The sequence below is a fragment of the Oncorhynchus gorbuscha genome, linkage group LG05 (genome assembly GCF_021184085.1).
Source record: "Oncorhynchus gorbuscha isolate QuinsamMale2020 ecotype Even-year linkage group LG05, OgorEven_v1.0, whole genome shotgun sequence".
Taxonomy (NCBI): domain Eukaryota; kingdom Metazoa; phylum Chordata; class Actinopteri; order Salmoniformes; family Salmonidae; genus Oncorhynchus; species Oncorhynchus gorbuscha.
The window spans coordinates 79,058,227-79,073,170 of NC_060177.1; positions in this window are offsets into that span (position 1 = coordinate 79,058,227).

Genomic DNA, 14,944 nt, shown 5'->3' on the forward strand with positions numbered 1-14,944 from the left:
CAATGTGTGGGGGCACCGGTAAGTCGAGGAACTTGAGGTAATATACACTACCATTCAAAAGTTTTGGGTCACTTAGAAATGTCCTTGTTTTTGAAAAAAAAGCACATTTTTTGTCAATTAAAATAACATACAATTGATCAGAAATGCAGTGTAGACATTGTTAATGTTATAAATGACTATTGTAGCTGGAAACGGCTGATTTCTAATGGAATATCTACATAGGCGTACAGAGGCCCATTATCAACAACCATCACTTCTGTTTTCCAATGTCACGTTGTGTTAGCTAATCCAAGCTTATAATTTTCTTAAAGCTAATTGATCATTAGAAAACCCTTTTGCAATTAAGTTAGCACAGCTGAAAACTGTCGTCCTGATTAAAGAAGCAATCAAAGTGGCCTTCTATTGATCAGTTGGGTATCTGTAGCATCAGCATTTGCGAGTTCGATTACAGGCTCAAAATGTCCAGAAACAAAGAACTTTCTTCTGAAACTCATGTCTATTCTTGTTCTGAGAAATTAAGGCTATTCCATGCAAGAAATTGCCAAGAAACTGAAGATCTCGTACAACACTGTGTACTACTCCCATCACAGAACAGAGCAAATTGTCTCTAACCAGAATAGAACGAGGAGTGGGAGACCCCAGTGCACAACTGAGCAAGAGGACAAGTACATTAGAGTGTCTATTTTGAGAAATTAACGCCTCACAAGTCCTCAGTTTGCAGCTTCATTAAATAGTACCCGCAAAACACCAGAATCAAAGTTAACAGTGAAGAAAAAATAAAATCAGCCGTTTCCAGCTACAATAGTCATTTACAACATTAACAATGTCTACACTGTATTTCTGATCAATTTGATGTTATTTTAATGGACAAAAAAAATTTTTTCTTTCAAAAACAAGAACATTTCTATGTGACCCAACACTTTTGAATGGTAGTGTATTCATGTAGGTAGAGTTAAGTGACTTATGCATAGATAATAACAGAGAGTAGGAGCAGCGTAAAAGGGGTGGGGGGCAATGCAAACCGCCTGGGTAGCCATTTGCTTAGATGTTCAGTAGTCTTATGGCTTGGGGGTAGAAGCTGTTTAGAAGCCTCTTGGACCTAGACTTGGTGCTCCGGTACTGCTTGCCGTGCGGTAGCAGAGAGAACATCTATGACTAGGGTGACTGGAGTCTTTAAGACTGGATTCTTCCTCTCCTGGGTGGCAGGAACCTTGGCCCCAGGGATGGACTGGGCCATACGCAATACCCTCTGAAGTGCCTTGCGGTCAGAGGCCGAGCAGTTACCATACCAGACAGTGATGCAGCCAGTCAGGATGCTGTCGATGGTGCAGCTGTAGAACCTTTTGATGATCTGAGGACCCATGCCAAAATCTTTTCAGTCTCCTGAGGGGGAATAGGATTTGTCGTGCCCTCTTCACAACTGTCTTGGTGTGCTTGAACCATGTTAGTTTGTACAGCCCCGTCGATGAGAATGGGGGCTTGCTTGGTCCTCCTTTATTTGTAGTCATCTCCTTACTCTTGGTCACGTTGAGGGAGAGGTTGTTGTTCCGGCACCACACGGCCAGGTCTCTGACCTCCTCCCTATATGCTGCCTTGTCGCTGTTAGCGGTCAGGCGTACGTACCACTGTTGTGTCATCGGCAAACTTAATGATGGTGTTGGAGTCATGCATAGCCGTGCAGTCATAAATTAACAGGGAGTACAGGAGGGGACTGAGCACGCACCCCTGAAGGGGCCCCGTGTTGAGGACCAGTGTGGCAGATGTGTTGTTACCTAACCTTACCACCTGGGGTCGGCCCGTAAGATAGTCCAGGATCCAGTTGTGTTTAGTGTTTAATCCCAGGGTCCGTAGCTTAAATAGCATTCTAACATAGAATACTTTTGTCCAGGTGGGAAAGGGCAGTGTGAAGTGCAATAGCGATTGCATCATCTGTGGATCTGTTGGGGTGGTATGCACATTGGAGTGGGTCTAGGGTTTCTGGGATAATAGTGTTGATGTGAGCCGTGACCAGCCTTTCAAGGCAATTCATTGCTACAGAGTGCCATGGGTCGGTAGTCATTTAGGCAGGTTACCTTAGTGTTCTTGGGCACAGGGACTATGGTGGTCTGCTTGAAACATGTTGGCATTATAGACTCAGTGAGGGAGAGGTTGAAAATGTCAGTGAAGACACTTGGTCAGCGTGTGCTTGGTCAGCACTTGCCAGTTGGTCAGCGCGTGCTTGGAGTACATGTCCTGGTAATCTGTCTGAATGTTGACTTGCTTAAAGGTCTTACTCACATCGGCTGCGGAGAGTGTGATCACACAGTCATCCGGAACAGCTGATGCTCTCTTGCATGTTTCAGTGTTACTCTCTTCCAAGCGAGCATAGAAGTCATTTAGCACGTCTGGTAGGCACGTGTCACTGGGTAGCTCAAGGATGTGCTTCCATGTGTAGTCTGTAATAGTTTGCAAGCCCTGCCACATCCGAAGAGCGTCATAGTCGGTGTAGTACGATTCGCTCTTAGTCCTGTCTTGAGGCTTTGCCTGTTTGATGGTTCATCAGAGGGCATAGAGGGATTTCTTATATACTTCTGGTTTAGAGTCCCGCTCCTTGAAAGCGGCAGCTCTACCCTTTAGCTCAGTGTTGATGTTGCTGTAATCCATGGCTTCTGGTTGGGTATGTATGTACAGTCACTGTGGGGACGACGTTATCGATGCGCTTATTGATGAAGCCAGTCACAGATCTGGTGTACTCCTCAAACGGAAGAATCCTGGAACATATTCCAGTCTGTGCTAGCAAAACAGTCCTTTAGTTTATGTGTGTGTGTGTGTGTGGGAGAGAGAGAGCAGGGCAGAGAGAGACAGAAAGAGAGAGAGTCTGTGCGTGCCTGTGGGTGTGTGTGTGTGTCAGGGCTGACTGCCTCCTGTCAGTGCTGGAGGCTGATAGGTGCTTTAATTCCGCCTGTCGCTGCCGATGTGGGAGGGGCCAGTCTGACAGGCCGATTCTTTACCTGTCACCACTCCCAAGGTGTGATGGTTAATCTGTAGAGCTGCCTCTCCATTTTACACACACACAAACACGAACAAACACACACACACTTGGCTAGACCGATTCCGTGACGCCGCCAACCATGGTTCAATGCTCAGAGACAACCTGTCAATCGATCACACATCACTCCCGCCCCTGTTCGACCTGAAAATAAATGTCTGTCAGTCTCAAGGGCCGTGATAGGCTGATTGGCTCTGTCAATCAAGGCTTCAGACCAGGGCAGATCAATGGCAGCCTTGAGCTTGCTGTGTTTTTTTATGCTGTCACAAGAACTTTGATGCATTGAGCACGTACTATCCCAGACCATGTACTATCCCAGTAAATAATATGTCTGACAACATTTGATTTTAGGGTGAACATATACATTTAGTCCAAGGTGGGACTTGGTAAAACGTGGCACTGTGGTAAAAGCCATATATGTAACGTGGTAGCCCCAACAACTGGCATTGCAATAAGAGGCACATTGATGGGGCGAACACTCCAGTGCACAATTCCAGAAACATACAGTTTCTGGAAATTTGCAGGCAAGTGTCCACCATGAATGGCCCTGCACACGTCACTTATATATCTGACAACAGACCACTTTTGTGTGCGGACGTGCACAGGCGTGTACAATATATGTCCTGAAACGGTTCAGTAAATCCCCTGACCGACCACACACGTCCAACCATGTACCGTGAGACATCTCCGTCCACATCCACCCATGTCTCTCCCATTAATGTCAGTAAATGGCCGTGCACTTGCTCAAGGCTGCACATGCTTATTCGCCACCACTGAATGCTAATGTTTGTCATTGCTAGCTTGCCTTAGTGGCTGTCACTATTATATTAACCAGTTGAAGCTAGGGGGGCGCTATTTCATTATTGGATAAAAAAAAGTGCCCGTTTTAAGCGCAATATTTTGTCACAAAAAGATGCTCGACTAAGCATATAATTGCCAGCTTTGGAAAGAAAACACTCTGACGTTTTCAAAACTGCAAAGATATTATCTGTGGGTGCCCCAGAACTGATCTTACAGGCGAAACCAAGATGCAACTTCAAACAGGAAATGAGCAGGATTTTTGAGGCTCTGTTTTCCATTGTCTCCTTATATGGCTGTGAAAGCGCCACAAATTAGCCTGCCCTTTCTATCGTTTATCCAAGTTGTCTGCAGCATTGTGACGTATTTAGGCATATCATTGGAAGATTGGCCATAAGAGACTACATTTACCAGGGGTCCGCCCGGTGTCCTTTGTTGAAATTGTTGCGTAATCTCCAAGCTGCTCGCATTCATCCATGTGATTGAGACAGAGTGGGGACTTCCAGCAATGATATATCATGAAGAGATATGTGAAAAACACCTTGAGGATTGATTCTAAACAACGTTTACCATGTTTCAGTCAATATTATGGAGTTAATGTGGAAGAAAGTTTGGCGTTTGGATGAATGAATTTTCGTTTTTTTTGGTAGCCAAACATGACGCAGAAAACGGACCGATTTCTCCTGCACAACTAATCTTTCAGGAAAACTGAACATTTGCTATCTAACTGAGAGTCTCCTCATTGAAAACATCCGAAGTTCTTCAAAGGTAAATTATTTATTGAATGTTTTTGCTGGTTTTTGCGAAAATGTTGCCTGCTAATGCTAAGGCTAAATGCTAATGCTAAATGCTAAAGCTAAATGCTAAATGCTAGTTTGCTATGGTTGAGAAGCATATTTTGAAAATCTGAGATGACAGTGTTGTTAACAAAAGGCTAAGCTTGAGAGCAAATAGATTAATTTAATTTAATTTGCGATTTTCATGAATAGTTAACGTTGCGTTCTGGTAATGAGCTTGAGGCTGTATTCACGATCCCGGGTCCGGGATGGCTCGACGCAGGAAGTTAACAACACAATTCATTATTAAAATAATGAATTACAATGAATTATGAATACATTAATAAATGATGTAATACTTTTTTGGTTATGTTATTAATATTACACATCAGGGTTCTTACACCACTTTCATAAAAAAATGTTAATCACCACTATAAAGGTTTTCCCAGCACCTCACAACATCCCTATACTATACTATATTATGCTATCGCTAAACATGTCTTAGTTCCTTGAATAAAACACACAAATCCACTTAATCACTTCTTGAAGGATGATAATTCATTTCAGTAGAGCAGGAGAAAGCGGTTAATAGTATCTGCATTTAGTGTAAGCAGGGCCCGTGAAGCCTCGACCTCGACCAAGTAGCTCTGGTCCCTCTCCAAGCGGAACTGTAGTTTAGAGTGAGCATCTTACTCCGTAAGTAAGGGGGCTTGATGAACCACACTGGTTTGCTGTATTGAAGGCCATCCTCCTCATCGCTCATCAGGTCAACATAAACTCCTGTCCAAATGTATTTCTCATTGTTTGCAAGCACCCTCGACGGTGCATCCAGAAGCAAAAAACAAAGAGAGCAATAGAACACAGTAAACAAATGCATCAGGCTCAAGTTATGCATATTCATATAATTCAAGTTTGAATATCAAATCAAATTTATTTATATAGCCCTTCGTACATCAGCTGATATCTCAAAGTGCTGTACAGAAACCCAGCCTAAAACCCCAAACAGCAAACAATGCAGGTGTAAAAGCACGGTGGCTAGGAAAAACTCCCTAGAAAGGCCAAAACCTAGGAAGAAACCTAGAGAGGAACCGGGCTATGTGGGGTGGCCAGTCCTCTTCTGGCTGTGCCGGGTAGAGATTATAACAGAACATGACCAAGATGTTCAAATGTTCATAAATGACCAGCATGGTCAAATAATAATAAGGCAGAACAGTTGAAACTGGAGCAGCAGCACAGTCAGGTGGACTGGGGACAGCAAGGAGCCATCATGTCAGGTAGTCCTGGGGCACGGTCCTAGGGCTCAGGTCCTCCGAGAGAGAGAAAGAAAGAGAGAATTAGAGAGAGCATATGTGGGGTGGCCAGTCCTCTTCTGGCTGTGCCAGGTGGAGATTATAACAGAACGTGGCCAAGATGTTCAAATGTTCATAAATGACCAGCATGGTTGAATAATAGTAAGGCAGAACAGTTGAAACTGGAGCAGGAGCATGGCCAGGTGGACTGGGGACAGCAAGGAGTCCTCATGTCAGGTAGTCCTGGGACATGGTCCTAGGGCCCAGGCCAGTTGAAACTGGAGCAGCAGCATGGCCAGGTGGACTGGGGACAGCAAGGAGTCATCATGTCAGGTAGTCCTGGGGCATGGTCCTAGGGCTCAGGTCCTCCGAGAGAGAGAAAGAAAGAGAGAAAGAAAGAGAGAAGGAGAGAATTAGAGAACGCACACTTAGATTCACACAGGACACCTGAATAGGACAGGAGAAGTACTCCAGATAAACAAACTGACCCTAGCCCCCCGACACATAAACTACTGCAGCATAAATACTGGAGGCTGAAACAGGAGGGGTCAGGAGAATAATACTTTAAAGCCCCACAAACCCCAGATTGTCAGCTAATCTGACATACGGAATTGTTTTAAGATTGTCAAACTATTGATCATTCAGCTATTTTATTTAGTATTTTAGGACTCGTTTAGGTATCAACAAAATATATAAAAAATGTATTGATAAAATATTGATTTTGGCCATTAATACTAAACCCATAGAAACACATTGAATAACACATTCATACATGGCAAAAAGGACAGTCAAAACATAAATCATAAGAAACAAAGGTTTTGAAGTGTCTGTCCTAAATCTAGGATATATTAAATTAGCTCAGGATATATATGTATATACAGTAGTTTTTAACACATATTAAACCCCTCGTTTTCATGAGAATTAGTTTTCCCATTAGTGTAATGAACTTCGTCTGTTGTTTGTAGAAAGTCAGACCGAAATGCAGCGTGTAGGTTACTCATGACTTTTAATGAAGCTAATACGGTACATGAAATAACGGAAGAAGAAAACAACAAACAAATTAAACTAATACAGCCTATCTGGTGACTAACACTAAGACAGGTACAATCGCCCACGAAATACAACGCGCACTCAGGCTGCCTAAATACGGTTCCCAATCCGAGACAACGAGAATCAGCTGACTCCAATTAGGAATCGCCTCAGGCAGCCAAGCCTAACTAGACACACCCCTACTAATACACACTCCTAATTAATACAAACCCCAATACGAAATACAACATATAAACCCATGTCACACCCTGGCCTACCCAAACATATAACAAAAACACAAGATACAATGACCAAGGCGTGACAATTAGTTTGTAGCCCAATTGTTTCAGACTCTACATACAGATGTTTACGTGAGACAAATGATTTTTGGGACGTCATCCAACACAAAAAAACATATCTCTAGCTTAAACTTACTGATCACCTACAAACACCTACCCAAAGGTCATTATAATCCAATGGGATATGCTACAAGTTATGCATTTGATACTGGCAGTGCACAGAGCTACAGGCATGTGGACTAAAGTAGGAGACAGAATCTTTGCCAAACGTGCACTTAGCTCATGATTAATATTATTTTCAGTAAAACAGTTAATGCAGTTCTGACACAGAGGCAGTTAGTGTTCCAACAAAGTTGACTAATAATGGAACTATGGGGGCTATAACTGCCACTCTAGACCAGGTGGGTGGAATTCAATGTCTGTTTTCATTCTAGTCTTTTAGACTGAAATGTATAAGTTGAAACATGTAATAGGGAAATGTCTTGTAATGGCAGATCTCCATTTCGCCTGAAGAGGAGTAAGGATCGGACCAAGATGCAGCGTGGTAAGTGTTCATGACGATATTTTAATAAATACAAATGAACACTCGAACAAAAACAATAAACGATTGTGACAAAAATGGAAACAAACATGTGACAAACATGGAAACAAACACCCACAAACCAACAGTGAAACCCAGGCTACCTAAGTATGATTCTCAATCAGAGACAACTAACGACACCTGCCTCTGATTGACAATCATACTAGGCCGAAACAGAAACCAAACATAGAAAAACAAACACAGATTGTCCACCCCAACTCACGCCCTGACCATACTAAATAAAGACAAAACAAAGGAAATAAAGGTCAGAACGTGACATGTATGCACTTTGTATTCCAAAGACCAGGAGAAATACAGGAGTAATAAACCAAGTCTTACACAGAAGCTACTTGTACAAAAAGGCTGACATTATTTATCCTTTGACGACACTTCTTTGAGTATATTTCTCCAAGATTGTGTCCCCTATGTTTTCAGGTAAACCTGAGAGATGCGCCCGCCTCACAATCTCGTAATAGGTGGTACAACAACCTGCAATTTGTAAATTTATGTTGTTATGGTGGCAGGACACCGGTGCATCACCTTGCTATTGTCTGTAAAAAGTGCATTAAGCATACCTTTGAGAGTTTAACTATTTTTCTCCTGCACAACCTTGTCTCACTAGATGTGTATAGTGGCTTGCGAAATAATTCACCCTTGTTGGCATTTTTCCTATTTTGTTGCCTTACAACCTACCACTTTAAAGATGCAAAATATGTTTGGGGTGAAACAAACAAGAAATAAGACAAACATGTGTGTATAAGTATTCACCCCCACAAAGTCAATTCTTTGTAGAGCCACCATTTGCAGCAATAACAGCAGCAAGTCTCTTGGAGTGTGTCTCTATAAGCGTGGCACATCTGGCCACTGGAATTTTTGCCCATTCTTCAAGGAAAAACTGCTACAGCTCCTTCCAGTTGGATGGGTTCCATTGGTGTACAGCAATCTTTAAGTCATACCACAGATTCTAAATCAGATTGAGATCTGGGCTTTGACTAGGCCATTCCAAGACATTTTAATGTTTTCCCTTAAACCACTCAGGTGTTGCTTTAGCAGTATTCTTAGGGCCATTGTCCAGCTGGAAGGTGAACCTCCATCCCAGTCTTAAAACTCTGGAAGACTGAAACAGGTTTCCCTTAAGAATTCCCCTGTATTTAGCACCATCCGTCATTCCTTCAATTCTGACCAGTTTCCCAGTCCCTGCCGATGAAAAACATCCCCACAGCATGATCCTGCCACGGATGGTGTTCTCGGGGGGATGAAAGGTGTTGGATTTGTGCCAGACATAGCATTTTCCTTCATGGCCAAAAAGCTACATTTTTGACCAAAGAACCTTCTTCAATATGTTTGGGGACACTCCCACATGCCTTTTGGCGAACACCAAAATGTTTTGCTTATTTTTGTCTTTAAGCAATGGCTTTTTTTCTAGCCACTCTTCCATAAAGCCCAGCTCTGTGGAGTGTACTGCTTAAAGTGGTCCTATGGACAGATGCTCCAATCGCTGCTGTGGAGCTTTGCAGCTCCTTCAGGGTTATCTTTGGTCCCTTTGTTGTCTCTCTGATTAATGCACTCCTTATCTGGTCCGTGAGTTTTGGTGGGCGGCCCTCTCTTGGCAGGTTTGTTGTGGTACCATATTCTTTCCATGTTTCAATAACGGATTTAATGGTGTTCCGTGGCATGTTCAAAGTTTAAGATATTTTTTTATAACCCAACCCTGATCTGTTCTTCTCCACAACTTTGTCCCTGACCTGTTTGGAGAGCTCCTTGGTCTTCATGGTGTCACTTGCTTGGTGGTGCCGCTTGCTTAGTGGTGTTACTCTGTTGCCTTTCAGAACAGGTGTATATATACTGGGATCATGTGACACTTAGATTGCACACAGGTGAACTTTATTTGACTAATTATGTAACTTCTGAAGCCTCTCCTTTTTCGTGCAGTGCTCGGCGGTCGACGTCACCGGTCTTCTAGCCATCATTGATCCATTTTTCATTTTCCATTGGTTTTGTCTTGTCTTCATACACAACTGGTTTCAATCCCATTCATTACCTGTTGTGTATTTAACCCTCTGTTTCCCCTTATGTCTTTGTCAGAGATTGTTTGTTATTTCAGTGTTTTGTATTGGTGCGCGACGGATCCTTGTACCCACTTTGTTTTATTGTTACATTTAGTGTTGGAGTTATGTTTAGTTTATTGTTATTAAATAACTCCATTACAATCAGTTGGATTCTCCTGCTCCTGACTTCCCTGCTACCTATACACATGACTCTGACATACAGGTTGTAATGGAACAAAATAGGAAGAACACCAAGGGGGATGACAACTTTTGCAAGGCACTGTACGTAGCTATGACACCCATTGAATGGGCAACAACAATACATCTCATTCACTCTATTTATATAGTGCTAATTGTACAAGCAAATTGTAGATGACGCCTGTGTATTAAATGTTTAAAAAACATGAGCAGTTAGCTAACAACAACATAAGCTAGCTAGAAGTATGACATGGTAGGCTAGCTAGCACGTAATGCTGAGCTAGCTAACCTTAGTAGTTAGCAATTAGCATGTGACCGTAAGATACAATTTTCATGAAATGTAAATTTCTAAAATACATAGAATTTGCATGGTTCATATGTACACATGTAAATACACTTAATTTGAGCCATTCTTTGTAAAAACATTTAAGAGAAAATATTTACAGAAATAAAAATCTCCAAAGACACCATCTTGTTCTCATTAGCTTAGTTTGCTCACTCATTTTCACTCTGTCAAAATACTTAAATGATGCATTAAAATGACCAGAAAACTGTTTAGATAAATATGTTCTCTAGATTTTGAAAATGAAACCATACTTAAAAATGTTACAAATGGAAACGTGTTACGTGACTTCCCCTTTTGGATGTTAACAATGCAAACGTCCATCTTACCTCCTCCTCCACATTTATTTAATTGGTTCTATAGTGCAAAAGAGAACCTCCATCGACAGTTATTTTTTATTCTCGTCAAGCCCAGTATATAAGGGATCTCGTTTCAGGCATTATTTTAGGTTAATAACATGGTAACAGCCACATATTTTCTTCAGCATCCAACTAAGCATCTACTAACTTCATGCCCTCAGACAGGCCATATGCCCTCTGTCAGAAACCATCATCTCTCACTAACAGTAGTGTTCAGCAGCTCAACATCGCTTCATATGTCCTTCCTGTTCTGCTTTTTTCCAGTGTCTATATGTGATTGCCACTCATCCTTTTGCCAATTGTATGTTTTCTATTTGAGCAGGCAGGGAAAATATTTCACACAGAAGGTGTGTGCATGTGGGTTGTGTGCCACTCGATCACTCACTCCACCGGCCAGGGGAACAAGGGATGGTTTTGTCCTCCGGCCAGGAAGAAAAAGAGATGAGCTCTCCCTCGCTACTTTCATTCCACTGTCATCTCTCCTCCTGCTAGCCCCGTTAGTTTAAATATGACACGTTTCAAACTGACAGTAAATCACTTCCACTTCCTGTCATAGATTGAGGTGTATGTGCGTGTGTGTGCGTGTGTGTGAGAGATAGAGAGAGCGCGCAATTTGTAGTAGGAAAGCATGTGGTAAATCTGGAAACAGGAAACTAAATATAAAAAGATAAGGGAAAGATTAAAAAAAAGTAATAATCCAAACAGAGATCTGATCATGTAGTGGTCATAAAGTGGAAAGTGAGAGAGTAGCCAATTAATGTGGATGTAGGAAAGGGGACATGTGAACGCTTTGGAAAAGTGGAAAGCAGTTGGGAGCTAAACAGAATTGTGTGTGTGTGTGTGATTGCTGAAAAGTAGCACAGTCCACTTTGAGGGCCGGTGCAGGTGGCTCCTGCTTGGACATGTTATTTTATTTTGTGTGTGTATGTGCACACTATAATGATGATGATTAGAGAGATATACTCAGTCCCGTTTATACTTTAATGCTCAGCCACTCCAGCTGTCTCTTTCAACAGGCCTTTACATAACTAAACACATGCACTCAGGCCAACACTGGTGAATGAAGAAGATATCGTTGAGATTTCCTCTGCGTCTCATGCAAGCTGTGTTGGGCTATCTCTGCTCCAAAAGAAGAGGGGGGATGGGATGGAGGGAAAATAATAATGGTTTTGAATGAATTTTGAATGAATGGTTTTGAATGAATTGGGCTAAGAATTGTATAAAGGAGAGGAGTTGTCATGTTTGAAACTAAAATCTCAAATTTAAAGAAATGATGGACTGTTGTTTCTCTTTGCTTTTTTGAGCTTGCCATAATATGGACCAAATAGGGCTATCCTCTTTATACCACCACTACCTTGTCACAACACAACTGATTGGCTCAAATGCATTAAGAAGGAAAGAAATTCCACAAATTAACCTTTAACAAGGCACACCTGTTAATTGAAATTCATTCCAGGTGACTACCTCATGAAGCTGGTTGAGAGAATGTTAAGAATGTGCAACGACGTCATCAAGACAAAAGGTGGCTATTAAATTATATTTTGATGTGATTTTTTTACAAGAAAATATACAGTATAACAGTTGGGACTATAATAATGTTATAAACCATTGTACATTACTTTAACAAAGCAAATTGTTCAATCCTTCTGTAGTCTTAACATTCTTTATACTCCCCTTGTTCTAAGTGTAAAAAATGACCCATTTTCAATAAACCCATAAAATAAAGCAGCTTAATTGAACTTTAAACCCCAAATCTATTTTGCGTGTATAAACAGCCCGTCATTCATCACACACTTTGTGAAAATCTGGGTTTTGCCTCTTCACAATGCAGAAAGACTGCATTTAATCAGTGAACACCACTCGTTTTTATTACAACACACCTGTCATGCATTTTTTTTGTTACGAAAGTAGAGGTTTATTATTGTTAAAGGACTGCATAGGTGTATACATTCATTTTTTAGCAAGAGATAGCACGTGTTTAGCCTAAGAAAGTAGCAGAAATGTGCAAAAGTAGTTTTGAATGCATTTTATTGACAGAAAACAATAACAGTCTTGAACGTTTTTAGCAACATAGTGATATATTCTTATATACTGTACAATGAGGAATTCAAATGCAAAATACTAATTTTATCCCATTGTTTAACCATTTCCACCACCCCCATAAGAATAAAATAAGATAATAGATACAAAACAAAAACATGTAGAACATAAATCAATTAAACTCTACTTAGCACATGTAGGACAGTATGCAAGTGTGTGTGCATGGACTTTGCAGATGTATTTCTCACATGTGCGGCATATAGTATTTGTTTTACAGTCCTTCTTTGGGGGGCAGAATTGGCATCTCCTCCTCTTGTCTGCCCCAGCTGCAGCCTCAGGTGGATCAGGACAAGATTCAGCCCCCTGAACAGCTTTCACAAGCACTGCAGAGGCTGCTGTGTGGGGGAGGCTCTCTCTTCTTTGAATGTGTGGGGTTACAAGTGCCTTTCCCAGCTTCTCCAGGAACACCCTCCTCTTGTTCCACTTATCAGGCATCCAGGTAGGGTTGATTTTGTTCTATATCACGAAGGCACTGTATGAGGACACATCAATGATGTTAAACAAGATGACCATGTGGCCAGTGATCCTCCTGCAGCTGTAAGTTCCAATCACCTTGTCCAGGTTGTCTATGCCTCCTTTGTTGTGGTTGTAGTCCATCATGATGGCTGGCTTCCTGTCCTCACGATCACTGATCTCAGCCAGTTGGTGCAGTGTGCGCAGGGGGACCACATTCTTGTTCCTCTTTGGGAGGTAAGAAAAAACTAGAGTGGTGCTGGGGATGGAGGAAAACTTTGATGAGAAGGCCTCTCTCCCCCTTGTTGCGAGGAGTGCAGGGGTGAGCTCAGGCCTTTTCTTTCTAACTGTGCCAACCATGGTGATCTTCCTCTTCAGGAGATGCTGGCTGAGGTCATAAGAGGTAAAGAAATTATTATTATTATTATTATTATTATTATTATATTATTATTATTATATTATTATATTATTATTATTATTATATTTATTATTATAGAAATTTCCACATGTGAAATTGTGCCCCTTCAGTCCATCTGTCACATCAAGCAGAACCCGCATCCCCTGGTTCTTCTCCAGGCCTCCACTGGTCGACTTCCCTTTGTAGACTTGCATCTTCCAAGCATAGATGGATTGTGCGTCACAGGTCACCCATATCTTGATGCCATACTTGCTGGGCATATGTGACCCGATTCAGGAAAGTCACAAGTTCACAGGAGGTTTTTGTGGTGTTTCCCTATGACAATCTTTGTACCCTGGTGGTGTACATGTTTCACTTTTTCTAATGTTGGGGTCACTCTAGGAAAAGTCATCACATTTCAAGACAGTTTTCTCTGCTGTCAAACATAGTGGTGGGTCATTCTTGAACCAGTTATGCATTTAGGGGGCGCTATTAAACATTTTGGATGAAAAACGTTCCCGTTTTAAACAAGATATTTTGTCACGAAAAGATGCTTGACTACGACTATGCATATAATTGACAGCTTTGGAAAGAAAACACTCTGACGTTTCCAAAACTGCAAAGATATTGTCTGTGAGTGCCACAGAACTGATGTTACAGGCGAAACCCAGGTAAAAATCCAACCAGGAAGTGCCACATTTTTTAAAACCGCCTCATGCCAATGACTACTTATATGGCTGTGAATGAGCTACGAATGAGCTTACGTTTTCCACGGATTCCCCAAGGTGTCTACAGCATTGTGACGTCTTTTTAGGCATTTCCATTGAAGAATAGCCGTAAGGGACCATATATAGCATGTGGTCACATGGTGTCTCCCACAGAAAATCTTGCGTAAAATACTGAGGTAGCCATTTTTCCAATCGCTTCTTATGAGAAACCAATTGCCTCGACGGATATATTATCGAATATATATGTTAACCTCTTACGCCGAGCTATCCCGGATCCGGTATCGTGACTACAGCCTCAAGCTCATTACCATAACGCAACATTAACGATTTCTAAAAATTGCAAATTAAATGAAATAAATATGCCTGCTCTCAAGCTTAGCCTTTTCTTAACCTGTTACTCCTACCCCCTACTTTTTCGAACATTCTGTTAAAAATCGCGCAACATTTCAGCGCCCTGCTGCTCATGCCAGGAATATAGTATATGCATATGATTAGTATGTGTGGATAGAAAACACTCAG